Source organism: Mustela nigripes, chromosome 7, assembly GCF_022355385.1.
Source record: "Mustela nigripes isolate SB6536 chromosome 7, MUSNIG.SB6536, whole genome shotgun sequence".
NCBI lineage: Eukaryota > Metazoa > Chordata > Mammalia > Carnivora > Mustelidae > Mustela > Mustela nigripes.
This window is the reverse complement of record NC_081563.1, coordinates 66601754-66619317: the sequence shown is the minus strand read 5'-3', so window position 1 is coordinate 66619317 and position 17564 is coordinate 66601754. Positions and strand designations below refer to the sequence as shown.

The following is a 17564-nucleotide window of genomic DNA, read 5'->3' as shown; positions in this document are numbered from 1 at the left end:
GAAAGGAGTATGGAACACTGTAGAATTAACAGTCCTACAAAGACAGGCAGAAATAAGATGCCGGGTCACCCAAGAATCATTTGTGGGAGTCTTAGTCTTATCTCTGTCTCCATCTGTCTCTCTGTCCTCCAAGTTCCAGAAGCTTTATGAGCCCTTACCATGCTCCACCCATGGGGATGCCACTGCCCCCTTTCCTAGAATGTACATTGTTCTCAATACACACGAAATGGTGAGGAGAGCTTTGAGCACAGGGTAGCCACTTAGTGACAGGACTGCAACCCCAAACCAAAAACCAGGAAGATGGCATAGACTTCCTACCAGCCCCTCAGAGGAGAGCACAAACTCTGCCATCCTAAAAACCCGCCAACACCGCATCTGAAATATCCCTCTGTCCCTTGAAAATTCTCACAGGGCTATTCAGATGAAAGGGTCAAGGAGGGGCCCTCACAAACCTACCCCAGCAGCTACGCTCTGAGTGTCCCTTGTGGGACTGGGGCCACAGGGAGAGGAGACATGGTCCCCTACTTGTTGGAGCTCAAAGCACACAGTCTCTTGGGGCAGAAGGTCATTAATGAAGAAATCACATACGTGATGAAGGTTGCCAAAGCACCCTCACAAGTGCTCAGAAGTTGGATGGCCAGGCCTTTGCTTTGGCCTTGCGTTGGCATCCTCTGCCCATCCAAGGAGCAGAGTGGTACGTCAGGCAAAACAGGTTGATTTCCCACTGGAGTCCAAGGAAGAAAAGCTGAGGTTGCTCCACTAACCGTCAGTTACTTAGTAAAATAGAAATCAGAGCAGTGGCTTCTGGTAAATGTACTAGACAGGAAATAAAGGACACTGGTCTCATCACGTGTGATGATTCCACAGCCTATAATGTCCTCATATGGGCTGACGTGAATTTTCCCTAGGGGGTGGCTTTCGCTCCATGTCAGTGCCAGGAACACCCTGGAGAACTCTGACTTCCTGCACCTCCCCCCTTCCATAGCGGAGTCCCAAATTCTGGAATCAGCAAAGAGGGCCTCTGAGCCCTGGAGCTACAGGCACAAAACCCACGTGCTGCAGGTTTCCAGGAAAAAGAAGCCCTTTCCAAGCCCACAGCTGACTGAGAGAAATAAGGCTGTGGATGAGAAGCAGGAGAACACGGGGAAACAAGGAGGGACAAAACTGGAGAATGCCAAAGGTATGGCTACTTGGGGGACAAAGGGCCAACCCCGACTCAGCTGCTTTGAGGGGGTATAACCGAGCTACAGCAGTATTGTGTAATCCCTAATCCTGACAGCCCCATGGCATTAAAATAACAATTACATTACCTTAATTATGTGATAGCAAAGGAACCAGGACTGTATTACAAAAGTTAAAAATCTTGAGTTTTGGGGCACCTGGGTGGCTCAGTGAGCCTTCGGCTCAGGTCATGGTCCCAGAGTCCTGGGATGGAGCCCCACATTAGGCTCTCTGCTCAGCAGGAAGCCTGCTTCCCTTCCTCTCTCTCTCTGCCTCTCTGCCTACTTGTAATCTCTGTCAAATAAATAAATAAAATTTTTCTTTTTTTCAAAAAATCTTGAATTTTTTTTTACTTCAAGAGGTAAATTTTAGCTACTAGAAAAAATACATTGCTTGGAATCCAGCATTTTCTGAGAAGGCTACAGAAACACAGAGAAATAGCATGTTTCCATGTATAAGAACTGGCTCTAAACAGCTGGCTTACTGTGCATCCTTACATAAATAACTAAGCATCAAGGGGGTGATTACCACAAACGGGAAGAAGAAAAAAATATCTTACGTATGTATACAGTATTGATGGGGATTACATAATTTGGACATGTCACAAGTATTCTGGAATGTTGTATCCAAAAACTCCTCTGAAGAGCTCGTAATGGGCCCCGGGAAATTCTGGGCCTGGCAATCCATCAGTACAACAAGCAGCTACACTCCAGGTATCAAAGGCTAGGATCCCCTAAATGGGTTAGTAACACCCTGGCCTCTGAAAGAATACTGATTACTTGGCAAGGACCTTTAGAGGACACGGAACCCTGGAATGATTGTGTTGGGGCACCATGTGCCAAAGCCAAATGCTTGCGCTTCAGTATGGCCAACCCTGTTCAGGAGCAGATGTTCCACAAGGCCTCCTGCCTGTGCTGAGAGCCATGGAAACTGTGTCGCAAGCTGCTGTCATTAAGCCAGGGATACCACTCCCAAGGCCGGCTTCCGCACATAGTTAAGACAGGTTTCAACTCATCAGCCACCACACCCGATGTCTGAAAGCCCACAAAAAGGATAAGCACGAAGACAATGAAATGAGCTAGGGCAAAGTTAACAGCTTCCAGGTAAGCCTGTGTTGCTGGAAAACTAGGCCTCCTCCAGGAGGAGGAACAGAGGCCCCCTCCCCCATGCCCAGGGAAACCACCTGCCTTTACACCTGGGCATGGATGGGGTCAGGTAGGAGATAGGGGCCTGGCTGCGTCCCTCAAGTTCAAGAGGTGGGAGGAACCTGGGCATGAGTTGAGGCTGCCCCAGGCCGATCCTTTCCTTCTCTGGATTCCATCATCCTCCACACAGCTGCAAACTATGAATGTACAGGCTTCTGTACAAAAAAGGCTGTGTTTGGGCTCAGATGGCATTGCAGCCAAAGGCCAAGAAAAGGAAGGAGGGTACCATGTTGTGTCCACCAGAACCAGCCTAAGCTCACATCGCTGGGGTGAGTGTTGGCACTGCCAGTGTTGTGATCAGTACCAAGCAGTCTGCAGTCACCTTTTCTGCCAGGAGCTGTTTCCTCTGGGCAGATTCCACTCTTTTGCCCTCAGAAATCTGAGAGGAGGGGCCAGGAGCCTGTGGGGCATAGTGGAAAGGGCATGGCTTCGGCACTGGGTGGGCCCGAGTTACAATCCTGGCTCTACTACTTATTAGTGGGTCCCTTCTGCCCTTCCCACTAGCCACTCTGAGCCTCAATTTCCCCAAGCATAAAGGGAGACTAATAATACCTCTCTTTCATATTTGTTTGAAGAATTCAAGATCATGTAATATCCTGCAGAGAACTGACACAGAGGAGTTGCCTGGTAAATAACAGCTTTTATTATTAGTTACCGGTATTTTCATATGGGACTCATTACTATGTGGGAATGATTACAAGGGGAGTAGGAAGAAATGAGATACTGGCACAAACAAGGAGATGGGCTTCACTTATCAAGAAAGGTGTTTCACACTACCATGTAGCTCTCCCATAGGAAATGTTCACTAGGCCAAAATCCTACTTCCCTCAAAAGTATTACGAGTACATAAATATTCCTTATTCTCTTTAAGTTTCCCACACCCCTGTGATCTGTGGCAGGCAAGTTTCATCCTGTTTTCGTGGGAAGGAGAAACTGAGGTACAAAAGATCGCCTAATTCTCTGAGTGAGTCACAGGCACCTCCCATAAGTAAACCCAGGGGCATCAGTCTCCGTTCTTTCTGGACCCAAGCTGTTCTAACAAATGATTCATATTGACAGATATCCCAATTTAAAAAAAAAAAAAAAAAAAGTCCTACAATAGAGATCACTATGTTTTTGGCAACCAGCAAGCTAAGCAGGGCAGGTGCTCTGACACCATCCTGTGTCAATCTCCCCTCTCTGGGCTGTGTCTGCTTCTCAAGAGAGGCAGCAGGAAGGAGCACAGCTAGACTGAACCCCACAACACACTCTTGCCCTATAGGGCCTTCTGGACTCAACCAACAGTGGCCCACACTGGCTCACAGGGGATGGTGTCTACTCCAGAGATCTACCTGCTCATATCTTGGCTCTCGTACCCCACCCGCCAGTTCTTGAAAATACAGCTTTTCACCCAGATGGCTAATTCCAATTAGGATCACGGAGCCTGGGCATACAGAGTGTCCCTCCTAGTGTAAAGGGACCAGCTTCTTCAGAAGTGACCCCCACTTTGCAGGACTCCACATTGGGTTTTGTCCCCTGCTTCGTTAGATTATTTTCCCATTTCCCTTCTGGCTCCTGCATACACACGTCTGTGCCGAGGTGTTTTCGTCTGAAACTTGGAAGGCTTACAAGGGATGCAGCTGAAGCTTGTGGCCAAATGGGGGTCAGAGGCCACGAGAGAAATCCTTTCTTACCATGTCCTTCCTATTACATGGACAGCTCATGCATCCACTGGAAGAACTAGAGGCTGTAATTCTGGTTCATTTAGCTGGATAGTGTTCTGATCATGTGTATCTAAGAGGAGGCACTTGGTTTGGCCCCTAGCAGAGGGACTTGAACATAATAGGGACAAAAATGTCTGCTGAATGAATGAATGCTCTTTTTATCGGACCCATATGTGCTTGTTTCATACCTTGTACTTTTTAATTGTACCTTAAAGGATGATACACCAGCTTTTGTAAATGCCAATTCCAATTAAGTTCCTTTAGAGAAACCATTAGAATTTAGTTTTTTAATTTATATTAAGGTTTATATTTTTAATGTATGGATGTATGTTCAGGACAGGCTCAGATGAGCAAATGCCAGGACCAAAAATCATCGATCTCATCAGTCATTTTTCTGGCTAAAATGATGCAGAGACCTGTTAAGTGTTACTCCATTTCAGGGACGATAGGCATTCTTCTGTGCACAGTGAGAGGAAATCAAAGCAGCTTTTTGTGACAGATTCAAAAAGCCAAAGAATTTAGCAACCTAGAAAGGCCTCTCTGGGCCTGAGAGACTGCTGCCACGGTCACCAAGACAATAGCAACATAACAAACACCACCAGCACCAGCCCCTGCTGGAGACAGTGCTTTCAAACACGGTTGTGCCTGACCCCAGGCTTTTCTTCTTTCCTCTTTTGCAGCCTAATTTTAGGGCAGCCATTTTTCTGAACGGCTCTGCATCACAGAACTGCTCCCTCTCCCTGCACATTCCTCATGCCAATCCTCTTTGTAAATGTTTGCTTTAGACGTAATCTGCAGCTTTACTAAGATTATGTCCTGAGCACACAGTTTTTAGTCATCCACATCTCTGTGCCGGGAGAGCAAACGCCTTCCCCTACCCTCAATTCTTGTTTCTGCTTTACTCCTTAGACTCACCCAGGCCTTTCTGTTCTGATGGGGGCACATCAGATGCAGAGCCCGACAGATTCCTGGAGGACAGAGATCACTCGTTACCCTTCCTTCCCATCTTCTAGGTGTCTCATGCATGGGAGACACTCAACAAATATTTTTAGCAAACCTGTCTTCCCATTGCTCCTTGCACTTATGAAGCACATTCCCATCTCTGGGCTCTTGCCGCAGCCCTGCCTCCTGCCAAGAATGCACTCCCTGCTCCTTTCCATTTATGCAAATCTTGACTCTCCCTCAGGACCAAAACCAAGCCCTTGGAGATCTTACAGAACCCTGTTCTCTTGGCAATTAACATAGTAATTTTTTTTTTAATTAGTTGGTTTCTAATCTTGTCTCCTCAACTGAACGAAAGTTCTGTATGCTCCATCCGAGCTGAGGCCATTTGCCAGAACCAAAACCAGTGGTCTGGCAGAGGTGAGAAAGGGGGCCTAGGACCGAGACTTTGCCTCAGGGTGAGGTCAGGGATCTTTCCAAATCAGAGCCTGGGATAACAAATGACAGACTCCTATGGGGAGGCAGAAGCTCTGTGAATGATTTAGACTCAAAGGCAGGAACAAAGGACAGACAGGTGCAGAAGCGGAGGTTAGGATGTGGTCAGTCCAGAATGATGCCCTTGGACAAGGCTCATTTGCCCTGACTCTTATGACAGCTTCGGTCCAGCTCCCACCCCTTCAGACAGATAGGTCGGCCCTTAAGGTAGCACTCCCCAACTCTGGCACTGATACTCCTGCATCGGAGCTGCTGAATCCCTTACCATAACACTTCACCTCTGCCCAGAACCTAGCCCAGTGAGCAGTATATAAAAAACAGGTTTTCCGGGACGCCTGGGTGGCTCAGTTGGTTGGGCAGCTGCCTTCGGCTCGGGTCATGATCCCGGCGTCCTGGGATCGAGTCCCGCATCGGGCTCCTTGCTCGGCGGGGAGCCTGCTTCTCCCATTCTGTCTGCCTGTGCTTGCTCTCTCGCCCTCTCTCTCTCTCTGATAAATTTAAAAAAAAAAAAAAAAAGTTTGAAAAAACAGGTTTTCCATTAGAAGGAAGGGAAGTCATGAGGGAAGAAGAGAGACAAGTAGATTGTTGGTCCATTCCTCTCTGCCGGTTCAGAAGGCCAAAGTGAGCCCCAGTAAACTGTGATCCCCCCACACACCCACTTACACTCACCCACACACCCTGTTGTTTTGTAATGATGACCACATCGTTCATGATTTGGGGTTTTTACGCATTCTTTTAAAACACCTCTATGCCCAATATGGGGCTTGAACTCACAACCCCAAGATCAAGAGCCTCGTGCTCTAATGACTGCGCCAGCCAGGAACCCCGATTTGGAGATTGCTTTAATCACTCTGGTATCACTTTGTATCTACTACTGAGAAACAGGCACTGGTTCCAGGCTCCAAGGTGGGCATGGTGGGTCTGGGCTCACAAGGGACTCTGAACAAGACTTCTGCCTCCAGTCAAGCAAGGGCGGTTGGGACACCTCGGTGGGTTCCACCGCTCTGTCCTCATAGTTTCCCACAGTTATCTCTTGCCCCACTCCCATCCCAAACTCCAGAAGCCAACCACGCCAAGAGAGGAGTAGAGTTCCCCACTCCAGTGAGCTCTCCCTCCGCCTCTGCCTATTTAGAGGAAGTGGGTAGGTGAGCAGCTGCGCCCTGAGGATCCTTCCCATCAGCAGAGGTCCGTGTTTACGGCCCCGCCTGGGTCCAGGCCAAGTGCACCAAGAATGCGCTCAGCAAGAGTACCATCCTGACTTGAAAGGGCTCTGCCCTGTCTCCCTCTTTATTATAATTTTTCCGGGCAGAATTACACCCAGGGGAAGGGAAAGTTACTCTCACTCTGTTGTTCTTAACAGTGGCCTCTTCCTCTAATCACATGCAAAACTGGAAAACTAAGTGTATCAGGGGAATTCAGAGCTGTAAAAACAAAACAAGATTAAAAAACAAAACGCACACTCCTCCTCAACAAAAGAGTGAGAAATTCTGCTCCAGTAGGTGAAATCTGATTTCAGATCAATGAGTGTGGATGGAGGAAAAAAGCCCATGTGACCCCAGAGTGAGTTAAAGCTGCCAAGCAAAATCCAAAGAGCAAAATGGAGGAGGCATGTACGTATTTTTCTGATCAATATGAAAGAGAGGCTATGGGAGAGAGAGGGGTTGGCCTGGTCAGACAGGCCTGGAAGCACTCTCCGGGACCAGGCAGACAGGCAGGCCTCCTCTCACCTTTCCAGGCCCTGGGCGTTATCTCTGAGCAAACAAAAGCTCGTCTCTTATCAGGCGGAGCACACACACAGTGTTGACCCAGCACTTGACCCGCACAGAGGCTCCCCCTCTGGACCTAAACTACAACCCCATGGGTTGGCAGGACTGGGACTGTGCCATCCATTATACAGACGAGAAAACCAAGTCCAAGGAAGATTTGCTCCAGGTCTTCTAGTTAGAAAACTAATGTAACCAGAACTTGAATCTGGCTGTTCTAATGCCAAGCTTAGAGCACCCTGCTCTGGCCCCTGGGGCCTTGGGCCTCTGCAGGAAGGGAAGGAACTCAGTTGGGTAGTCAGTGAGGTCCCTTGGGCTTCTTTCATCCCTTTTAAACAGGAAGCGAGAGCACAGGCTCCTGTCCAGCCCCCAACCTGCCCTATTATTTCCATTAACCCCCAGGGCTCAACAGACTTTCAACAGCTACAAACTGGCCCTTGAACCAAAGGCAACCAGTCAGCCACACTCTTTCACGCCAAAGCCTTCTCTGGTCAAACAAATCTATAAAGAGAGATTTTGACCAAGGAGGCCCCACCCAGCTCAGCCAAAGAGAGATAATGGGTGGGTGACAAGGCTTCCTATTTTAGGAAATCTGTCAGTTCTCTATCAGCAGAGCCTGGGCCTTTGGCCAACGAGGCCCCCGGGAGAGGAAGAGTGAGGAGTCAGGGCAGCTGTTGTGAACTCGTGTCCCCACCAAGGCGGCTGGCGGGCGGGCAATGGAGGGATTCAGCCCCTCTGAGCTCATGTTAGGGCACCGCCTCTGTGGCCTGGCTCCCTGCCCACCTCTGCAAGGCAAAGACTAGCTTCCCACAGCCTGGCCCCAGCCTCCGGCCCGGGGAAGGGAGGGTTAGGAGTCCACCCCACCCCCTACCAAGCGTCCACAGAACAGGCCCAAACCCGTCCTCCACTCCTACTTTCTCAGACAGGAAGAGGTGGCCCCTAAGGCAGTTGTGTGCCCCTAGGCAATTTCCTATTCCCTAAAATAGTGACAGCAACACTTTCTTCATGGAATACTGTGGTGATTGAGTGAGAAAATGTGTTTGAAGCACCCAATACATGGTGGGCAAGGAGAAGTCATTTGCCCCTTCCCCCTGAAGCAGTTCTGACTGTGGACCTCAGCCCCTCAGAGGTCTTAGCGTGTGTCATGAATTACAACTTTTCCCAATCCCCAAAGACGTGACTCTCCACCCCAGTCCAGCTGTGCGTACCCCCCTCCTTCTGGCCTCTTGTGGCCCGTAGTTCTGCTGTATATTTTACTCATCAAACACAGATAGCATTTGCTCTGTACCCAGCACTCTTCTATGGTCCTTACAGGTCTAAGCTTCCCTGGGGGAGCTAGGACAAAGGGGAGATTCCCACAACATTTCGGGGGGAGGGATACCACCCCTGGGGGCAGGTCCCTTCCTTTACCCATCCCAACATCTGCCCATCGCTCTCGACAGCATGCACGAGGTACGAGTTCTGCAGTATCTTTCTTTTCATACGGTATTTTCAAGTCACATTCCAGAGATTTCTGATGTCATTGCACTGTCGCCCCTTCCCAACCTACGTTCCAAGACTCAAGCAACCTCAAGAGCTGAAGCCAAACTGCTGTGCCTAGCCAGCAGAGCTGGTGGGGGCAGCCAAAGGAGAGAGTGTCAGCAGCTTCCAGAGGATGAATCAAGACATTTCAGGTTCAAATCTCTGCCCAGGCCCTGGGCCAGTGCAGCATAATGAAGTGTGGTTACAGGAAGTAACAGAACAATCAACACTGAACAGGCAGCTGGCACAGCACCTAGGGAAGCAGACGACCACTGGGTCCTCTCCTGCGAGGATCCAGGGGGTACAACCAGCTGCAACTCTGACAAGCAAACTTCCTAAATCAAACTAGTATCCTGGGTCTGAGTAGTAATAAAAGACAAACCACCAGAGCTCAGGGAAGGGTTTTAACAAAGTCCTAAAGCACTAAAGAGAGCAAAGAAAAGCTAAAAATAAGACAAATCCCCTGAAGGGCTGTCAACTGTCATCATCATAATGGCCCCTGGTACCTAATGACAGGAGCCAGGAGGCTGCGGCTGTGGGCCTCATCACCACCCTCGTCACCAAACAGTGGCTCCCCTTCCCCACCGGACCCAGCTCCTGCTCTGGCCTGCCTGCTGGTTGAGGAGGTAGATAAGGAGGCCAGATCTGCCTAGAGATCAGAAAGCAAGATGGAAGAGAGGCAGAAGCACAAGGTCCCAGCATACAAGACCTCCTACCAGGTACTGAAGACTCCTCTGATTGCACTGGGAAACAGGAGGTGGTGGGGTGGCCTGAGGCGAGGTTTTCGCTGCTGACTGCTCCCCTACTGGCACCCCCTTCCCTGGGATCCTGAAATTGGAGCACATTTTTAAAGTACCCAGAGACACCTAACTTTCCCAGACCCCCACACATGCCTTTTCCTTTCCTATTTCAGCAAGGGCACCCTCTGTTGCTTATTTAGTGATACCTCAAAGATAATTTTCTTCTGGACAAGGGCTGCTTTTATCAGATAATCCAGGCATCTACTGCGTGTCCACCTACATGTCCTATTAAAAAATGAATGCTGAGGGCGCTTCAGTAGCACAGTCACTTAAGCGACTGACTCTTGATTTTGGCTCAGGTCATGCATGATTTCAGGGTGGGGAGTTCGAGCCCTGCATCCGGCTCCTTGCTCAGAAGAAAGTCTGCTTCTCCCTCTGCTTGCTGCTCCCCTGCTTTTGCTCTCTCTCTCTCCCTGACCAAAAAAAAAAAACCTTAAAAAAATTCTCTTTAAAAAATTCTCTCTCTCTCTCTCTCCCTCTAAACCTCCCCCCACACTCTCCCTAAAATAAATCATTCTTTGGAAAATATATGAATGCTGTAGGAGGGTTGATTTATTAACTAAAGAAAGGAACCACAACAACAACAAAATTACACACCCAGAGACGACGGGTCTGGGACACGGGGGCAGTATGTGGCTTGTCTTGGACCAGCTTAGGAGGGTTCCTGTTCAGGACAGGCAAGGAACCCTAAACTGCCCAGCCATGCAGGAGCCCCTCTATTCCCGTGCTTCTTGCTCTGAGGCACTGTCCTGAGAGGACCTCGCAGTATTTAGTAATCCACATCAGGTATTTGTGTCTTTCTCCAGGCCGGGGCCTGGCCTCCTACACTTCCAGCCATCAGAGGTCCTGCTGCAAGTGAGAAGCCCAGTAGGACGCATGGAGCCTCATGGACAGTGCCTGGCCAGCGGAAGTGCATCAGGCACACCTGTCTCTTCCCCTTTCCTCTGCCTCACAGGATGGGAAAGGGTTGTTTCCCTGTTGAGCCCACACCTGCTGAGCTGCTGGTGCCACATGACATGAACTCCCTAGTGACAGCTCCCTGGTGGCGGCCCCTGTGGTTGCCATGGCACCCCCTTGGGGCCGCTCAGCTCCCCCCACCCCACTGCAGCCCTGGCCTGGAGCTCCATAGGCAAAAAGGCAGAACGTCAATAGGACGACATAATGAGCAGAGGCACTGAAATCTCATTTCAGCCAATATAGTCCTCATCGACCCCAACAAGCATTCGACTTGCTTTTATCGTCTCTGTCAACCCTAGAGAGCAGAAGTTAAAATAAAACCTTAAAGGGCAGGACTGGTGGATGAAGGATAGACAAAGAACCTTGTCCATCCATAAGGCAGGAAATAAGGCCCTGGCACAGGGCAAGGGCTCAATAAATGGCTGTTAAATTGTTACATGAAGAAGTGAATAAAAGCAACTCAACTGTGATTGAGGCTTCTTGAGGAATATTTTCTGAAAAGGCACGGTCGGCGTTAATAATTGGTACATTTGGGGTATCATTTTCTGCCTTCGTGAGCTTTCAATCTTTGCAACAAGAAAGAGCACTAGAGCTGGGCTGGGCCATCATTTCCATCTTGGAGCTGAGAAAACTAAGATGCAGAGTGGCGTCCTGACCAAGTGACTCAGCACATTGGTGGAGGCCGTGGGAGAGGGACCCCTGGCGGGGGCCTCCGACCCACCCCTCTCCCACCTCCTGTAACAGCTCTGCCACAGGCTCTCCTCCTCCTCCCCCTTCCCCGGGCATGGGACATCTGAGAGTGGACAGGGACTCAAGCAAGCACTGAAGTCCTGTCCGGGTCTCAGCTCCCCAGGGGCTAATGATGAAATATTTACTTGGTGATCAGACCTTGCCCTTCAGATCAAATGGCCGCTCCTGTCTGGATCACCTTACAATAAAGTAGACCCAGCATCAGCGTCTACTGCCTGCTGGCCCAAGTAGCTAAAGGGCCAAACATCTCCCCACCCTAACCCCTCGAGCAGGGAAGCAGAAGGACCAGGAGGAAAGTCTGAGCACCCCGCAGGCCCAACCACAACCCCTCCTGGGGACTGCCTGTCTTCTGGCCTTCCTGCTTCCCTTTCCTCCTCCAGGGAGACCACCAGGGAGCCGCCTTCCTCTTCTTTCCTCAGAACACGGCCTCTGCCCACAGCAATCCATAGGGTTCTCTGCCCTCAGGACTGCATGTGGTGGGGAAGACAACCTTCCTACCTTTGGGAACCATTCAGGATAAAATGCACGAATGTGGAGAAACTACAAAGGCTGAAAAATGGGGACAGACTTTGTACCGTCACTGTCCCAGTGACTTCCTTTCCAGATGGTGTTTTAGAGCCCCTGCGGCCTTGAGCTCCATACGATGGCACACAATCGCACACTTCCCCTCAGCCTAGCCAGAACACGCCCTCCGGCATGAATGTGCGCTGTGCCCACTAGCCTCTGGTGTTTTCTCAAGAGCCCCTGGCTCAGACTTGCTTGAATGTCAAAGATTAAATGAGGTAACACATGAGAAGCTATATTAAGTGTTTTAAAATATATGTGCTAGGGCACCTGGGTGGCTCAGTGGGTTAAGCCACTGCCTTCGGCTCAGGTCATGATCTCAGGGTCCTGGGATCGAGTCCCGCATCAGGCTCTCTGAGAGCCTGCTTCCCTTCCTTTCTCTCTGCCTTCCTCTCTGCCTACTTGTGATCTCTGTCAAATAAATAAATAAAATCTTTTTAAAAAAATAAATAAAAAATAAAATAAAATATATGTGCTATATGATAATAAGGTTAGTTGAACGTGTCATTCTCCATTTCACTCACCCTCATGTGTTCTTGGCTCCAAGAGGCTGACCTCTGAGAAAGGCATCCTCTTGGGCTCCCTTGCTAGTGACTTCCGGTTTGGCCAATGGGAGGCATCCAGCAGGGAAAGCAGTTCCAGCATCAGAATTACCTTCTTCCCTTTGCCCTTTAGGCTCAGGGAGGTAATGGCTCCCAACTGATGGAACTCTCTGGGCACCTCCCATTTGTTCCCTTAACCCTGCCTGCATCTCTCTTCATCTCTTAATTACAGTCTCCTTTTTTTTTTTTTTTTTTTCTTCTTTTTGAGCCACCTGGGATAAATTGTGTTTTCCTTTTGGGCCCCTGACTGACAAACTCAGAGACATCCATATCTGTGTCTGATCAGCTGAACGGGCCACCCCTGTGTTCCTTTATCTTTGGGAACAGAGAAACCACAGTGTCCACTGACGGTTAACTTGTCTTCAACACAGAGCTTCCAAATTCCAAGCAGAGCGACCTTGCCCTTCCTTCCTCCTCCCATCTTTCTAGCTGCACATTCTTATAAAGCAGCTCGGTGTGGGCTGCCAGCACTCTGACATCAGGATGGAAGAATACAGAGGCCTCAGAGGTTCTGCATCTTCTGGAATCTAATGATTCTGCTGATCCTCTGATGTTTGGCAATAGCTATTTCAACGTCGAGATGCTTAAATCACTTCTTTGTTCTTTCAGCTGTGTAACTAGGGCACCACGAGGAATCTGGAGGAATTGCTGCTTGAGGTAGGTGTTTTGGGGGGTGGAGTGGGTTGTTTTTTCCCTTGTTCTGGAGGAGTTAAGTCATGCACTTGGAAGAAGGTCAAATTTGGGCTTTTCTCCTGCAGTAGGTTGACAGCTGACCCTTCTTCAAATGGCTCTCCTTCTGTCCCTCTATCTCTAACATTACTTCCTCCTCTCCCTTCTGGGTGGCTGTCGACTTCAGGAAATAAGAGTCCTTCCTTCTTTTATATTTACCTCCAATTTCCAAGGAGCTGTGAGCTTTGCTGCCAAGTGCCATCCATTACACATTTTCTGAAGGCCTGCCAGGTGCCTGGTGAGACTTGGGACATGGGTGACGTTAGCGACAAACACAGGAGGTCTTGTCCTCCAGGACCTCACAGTCTACCAAGAAGGGAAGGCAAGAAAAAGCTCAGGGAATTAACAGAACACGTGGGAAGAGGGAGAACTTGGGGATAGGGACTCCCCCTGGGCTTTGCCTCCTGACCATGAGCTTCTGGGGCAGGGATCAGGTTCCCAGCTAGCCTATTTTCCACACCTCAGAGAACTCGTGCTTCATCAATAAGTAACCACACCTGCGTTACTATGCAAATAAGCTCAGGTCGGCTCTGGAACAGCCAGGTTGACTTTACCACCAGGCTTTTCTCTCCAGCTTCCACCCTCTGTGCTATCTGGACTCCGGCATTCATTTATCATAGCCTGTCATTACTGAAGGAGACAACAAGCCCGAAAAAAGGGCAGTCTGAAGGGTCTTTATCTGGTCTCCCTCAGCCTGAGTTCCTTCCGAAGGCCAGTGTTTACCTTGGCCCAATCACCTGCAAAAAAAAAACACCCCGAGACAACCGCTGTGAAAAGTAGCAGCAGCGAGAGCTAAATCCATTTAGATTAGGAAAAGGGAGGGAGGCCAGGAGAATGAACCCAGCGGGAAGCCGCAGTGAACTCCCTTGTGCATTTCACATGGGGTCTCCCAGAGCTTACCTCACAGCCGGGAGGCCAAGTACCGCTGCTGGGAAGTTTCTGATTTCAGTTCAGACCAATTTCCAAAATGTTGTGGGGATTCTAAACCGTCACTCCCCACCCAAACACTTCAGACTAGGACGTAAGGAATCCTACATCTTGCGTTCATCCGGGAGAGGAGGTTCCAGGAGTCTATGTGAGTGAGACCGGAAGCAAAGACTAAAAAGGAAATCTGCCATCCCTTTTTGTTCCCATTTCCTTTTGTGAAACCCCTTCAAATCCAAAAGTCACCGAATGTTGAATGCCAGAGTAAGGAGAGATGGTGGGGGTCGTCCAGGCCAAAGGCCCCTCCTCAGTTTAGAGAGCTAATGGCGAACCCAGGCCGTGATCAAAGTCCCAGGAGCCAGGGGCTGAGCTGACCCCGGGCTCCAGGCCAGCGTTTTGCCTGCCGCTCGGCTGCCCTGGGAATTCCTGCACCAGGCACGGCCAGAGAGGGAATCATGGAGAAACTCTGAAGAGGAAGGAATCAGCTGATATTTTGTTAGCCATCCAGGCTGGCTGTCACGAGGCCCAAATTGGAAGCAGGTGAACCTGCCTGATGTGAGGTGAGGAAGAGGGAGGGAGGGAAGAAAAGAGTACATTTCAGAACAAACAGAATCTGTGGCTACACTTACTCCATGCTCTAGGGTAGCAAGGGTTGGCTTGGCATGAGGTAAGGAAAATGCGTCCCTGCAAAAGGGATAATGCTTCTTGTGTAAATAAAGCTCAAGACAAGTCTCAGATGGGAGCAGAAGACAGGGAAAGCTGCTTGCTGTGAACTCCGTGATCCTCCCCCCCAGATTCCCTTTCCTGCATGAAAGATTTATTCCCCCACATGTGGAGTGCTGCTGGAAGACTCTGGGCTGGCCCTCTGGGAGTGCATGGGCAAAAGGAAGGTGCCCCACCCAAGGTCGTCCCCTCTTCCAGAGGTAGCCCCTATCCTGTGACCCATCCATAGGAGTACAGAGGCCAGGCCTTCCAGCCCCAAATGGGGACAGCTTCCCAGCTTTAGAGCTTTCCCTGTCAGCTGACTTCTCTGTTGGGGTTGCTTCAGGCCTTAACTCCTCCCCCTACCCTTCTGCCTCCTCTGTACCCCCCCACCACCACCTCTGCTGCCCTTCCACAGAGTGGGTACCAAGAGCACATTCCCTCATGATCACGATCAGCCTGCACAGAGATCCCCTTCTCAGCCAGCTTCTGGGGAAACCCAAATGGCAACACTGCTGATTAAGCAAATACATGGAGCCCCGCTGAAAGCTGAGTGAAAACCTCCATCCATTGAAACTGGTCAAGTAACCCGTCCGTCCCTGTGAAAGAACGTTGCCCACATCCTGCTTTAGAGAATGAAGTCAGGCTCTGTCTAGGTCACAGTTTGCCACCTCACTGCCAACTAAAACATGCATTTTGAGCCCTTCAGGAGCCATAGCGGTGAAACTAGAAGGGCCATGCCTTCCCTGGTAGGACCACGCCCTCTCTGAGCCAGTCAGCCAGAAACAAGTCTAGGCAATTCTTAAAGACCTTTCTTTTTTTTTCTTTTTTAAGATTTTATTTATTTATTTGACAGACAGAGATCGCAAGTAGGCAGAGAGACAGGCAGAGAGAGAGGGGGAAGCAGGCTCCCCGCCGAGCACAGAGCCCGATGTGGGGCTCCATCCCAGGACCCTGGGATCATGATCCGAGCCGAAGGCAGAGGCTTTAACCCGCTGAGCCACCCAGGCGCCCCTTAAAGCCCTTTTAAAGAAGAATTCCCAAACCACCCCCAGGGCCAGCACCCCTTGGAAAGTTGAAAGCCCTTAACTAAGTGTCCTCCTAAAATAAAATTAAATTCCTCACACTCCGTGTTAATTTTTTTTTTCTGTTATCTTAGGCAGAGGTAGAAAACATTTACAAGCTTCTCTGTTTAGGAACCCTTTATGATTCCTGGCCAATCTTTTCATCAAGGTAAATGATTCCGTTTCCACTAGTTTTTTTCCACAAACAATCCTGCTTTCAATCCTATCAACACCTCTGCGGCTTTCTGTGAAGGCCACAAAACACCCTCTTTCAAATCTTGGTTTCAAGGTTGGTCAGTTTCAGGGTCATGCCAGTTTCTCGCCTATTAGCGTCCATGTGATCATCCTGTGTGAAATACGGCACTCCCGTACACAATCACTATCCACAAGCCGGCAAGGGCCCTCTTCCTCGGTTCCCACTCTCCAAAGCAGGCATTCCCACAGCCTGGAGATCCTAACAGGGCTTCTCACAGAAGAAGTAGGAAGGCATCAAGAGTTGGGAAGAAGGTTAAACCTGAGGCCACCTGGTTCCCAGGAACAGAGAAGCCACTGAGCCCCAGACAACAGGAGGGAAGAGGGACTATGCAGAACTTAGCCAGAGGCAGACAGTTGGTGTTTGGGAGTAATAAGCTTCTGCCTATGTGAGAAATCTAAGCACATAAGTTACTTCTTTTTTGCCAAGAATCCTTGAGATATTTAGATTTCTGAGTTATGAAGTGAAAATGAAATCAGCCCTTTTTTATTAGTTTATTTCCCTGTGTGTACCTCAGGATGCTTTCCTGATCTGCCTGGTAAACAACAATTAACAAAGGACTACATTCACTTATCTTGCTATATCTTTGATCCTCTTTGCAGGAAAACCACTCAGTAATTATTATGTTTTAACTGTGGATTGGTAGAGTTTCTATACTCATTAGGAAAACACACCAGTGATTTTCAACCATTTGTCAAGGCCTGTAGACATTTCTGCTGGTCAGGACTGGTTGCGGGGGAGCAGGGAACGCTACTGACACCTAGTGGATAGAGGCCAGAGTGCCACTAACCATCCTAGAGCACGCGGAACTGCCAGACTCACACAACAAAGAATTATTTGGTCCAAAATGTTGATAGTGCCGAGATTGAGAAACACTGACTTACAAACAATTCCGTATCATCCTAAACGTACTTACTTCTTCATAAAGCTTCAGACATTGTTCTTTTTTTTTCCCCCAGACATTGTTCTTTCTCCTCTGTCCCGGAGAAATTACAAGCTGCTTGACCAACAAGCTCACAGGCTTTCCTTTCTTTTTTCTTTTTTCTTGTTTCTTGATGGAGTCATAGCTAAGGAACAAAGACAAGTAAAACCCCAATGGTAAAGTTAAAACAAGATTGATCTTGGCCCATGGACTCCCTTCAAAAGCTATGTGTTATGTGGGCATCCTTGAACAGGCAGGACAAGTCAGAAAATAACAAGAAATTCTAACCAAAACCTATAAGATACCTAGGAATAAAACCAAAAAGGTAAAAGATCTGTACTCTGAAAATTATAAAGCACTGATGAAAGAAATTGAAAATGACACAAAGAAATGGAAAAACATTTCATGCTCATGGATTGGAAGAAAAAATATTGTTAAAATGTCTTT

General features: G+C 49.0%; 1 long non-coding RNA gene across 3 annotated transcripts in view; it reads right to left on the bottom strand.

Moving 5' to 3' along the window:
- Positions 1-14289, bottom strand: part of LOC132022562 (uncharacterized) — a 63892-nt gene extending 49603 nt beyond the window's left edge. Inside the window, exons 1-2 of one of the 3 annotated variants that reach the window (XR_009405623.1) lie at positions 14153-14289; positions 13412-13558 (exon numbers count right to left, since the gene is read on the bottom strand). This is a non-coding gene — a long non-coding RNA (uncharacterized LOC132022562). The other 2 variants (XR_009405626.1, XR_009405624.1) reach the window with 2 other exon arrangements.
- Positions 14290-17564: the final 3275 nt, after the last annotated feature.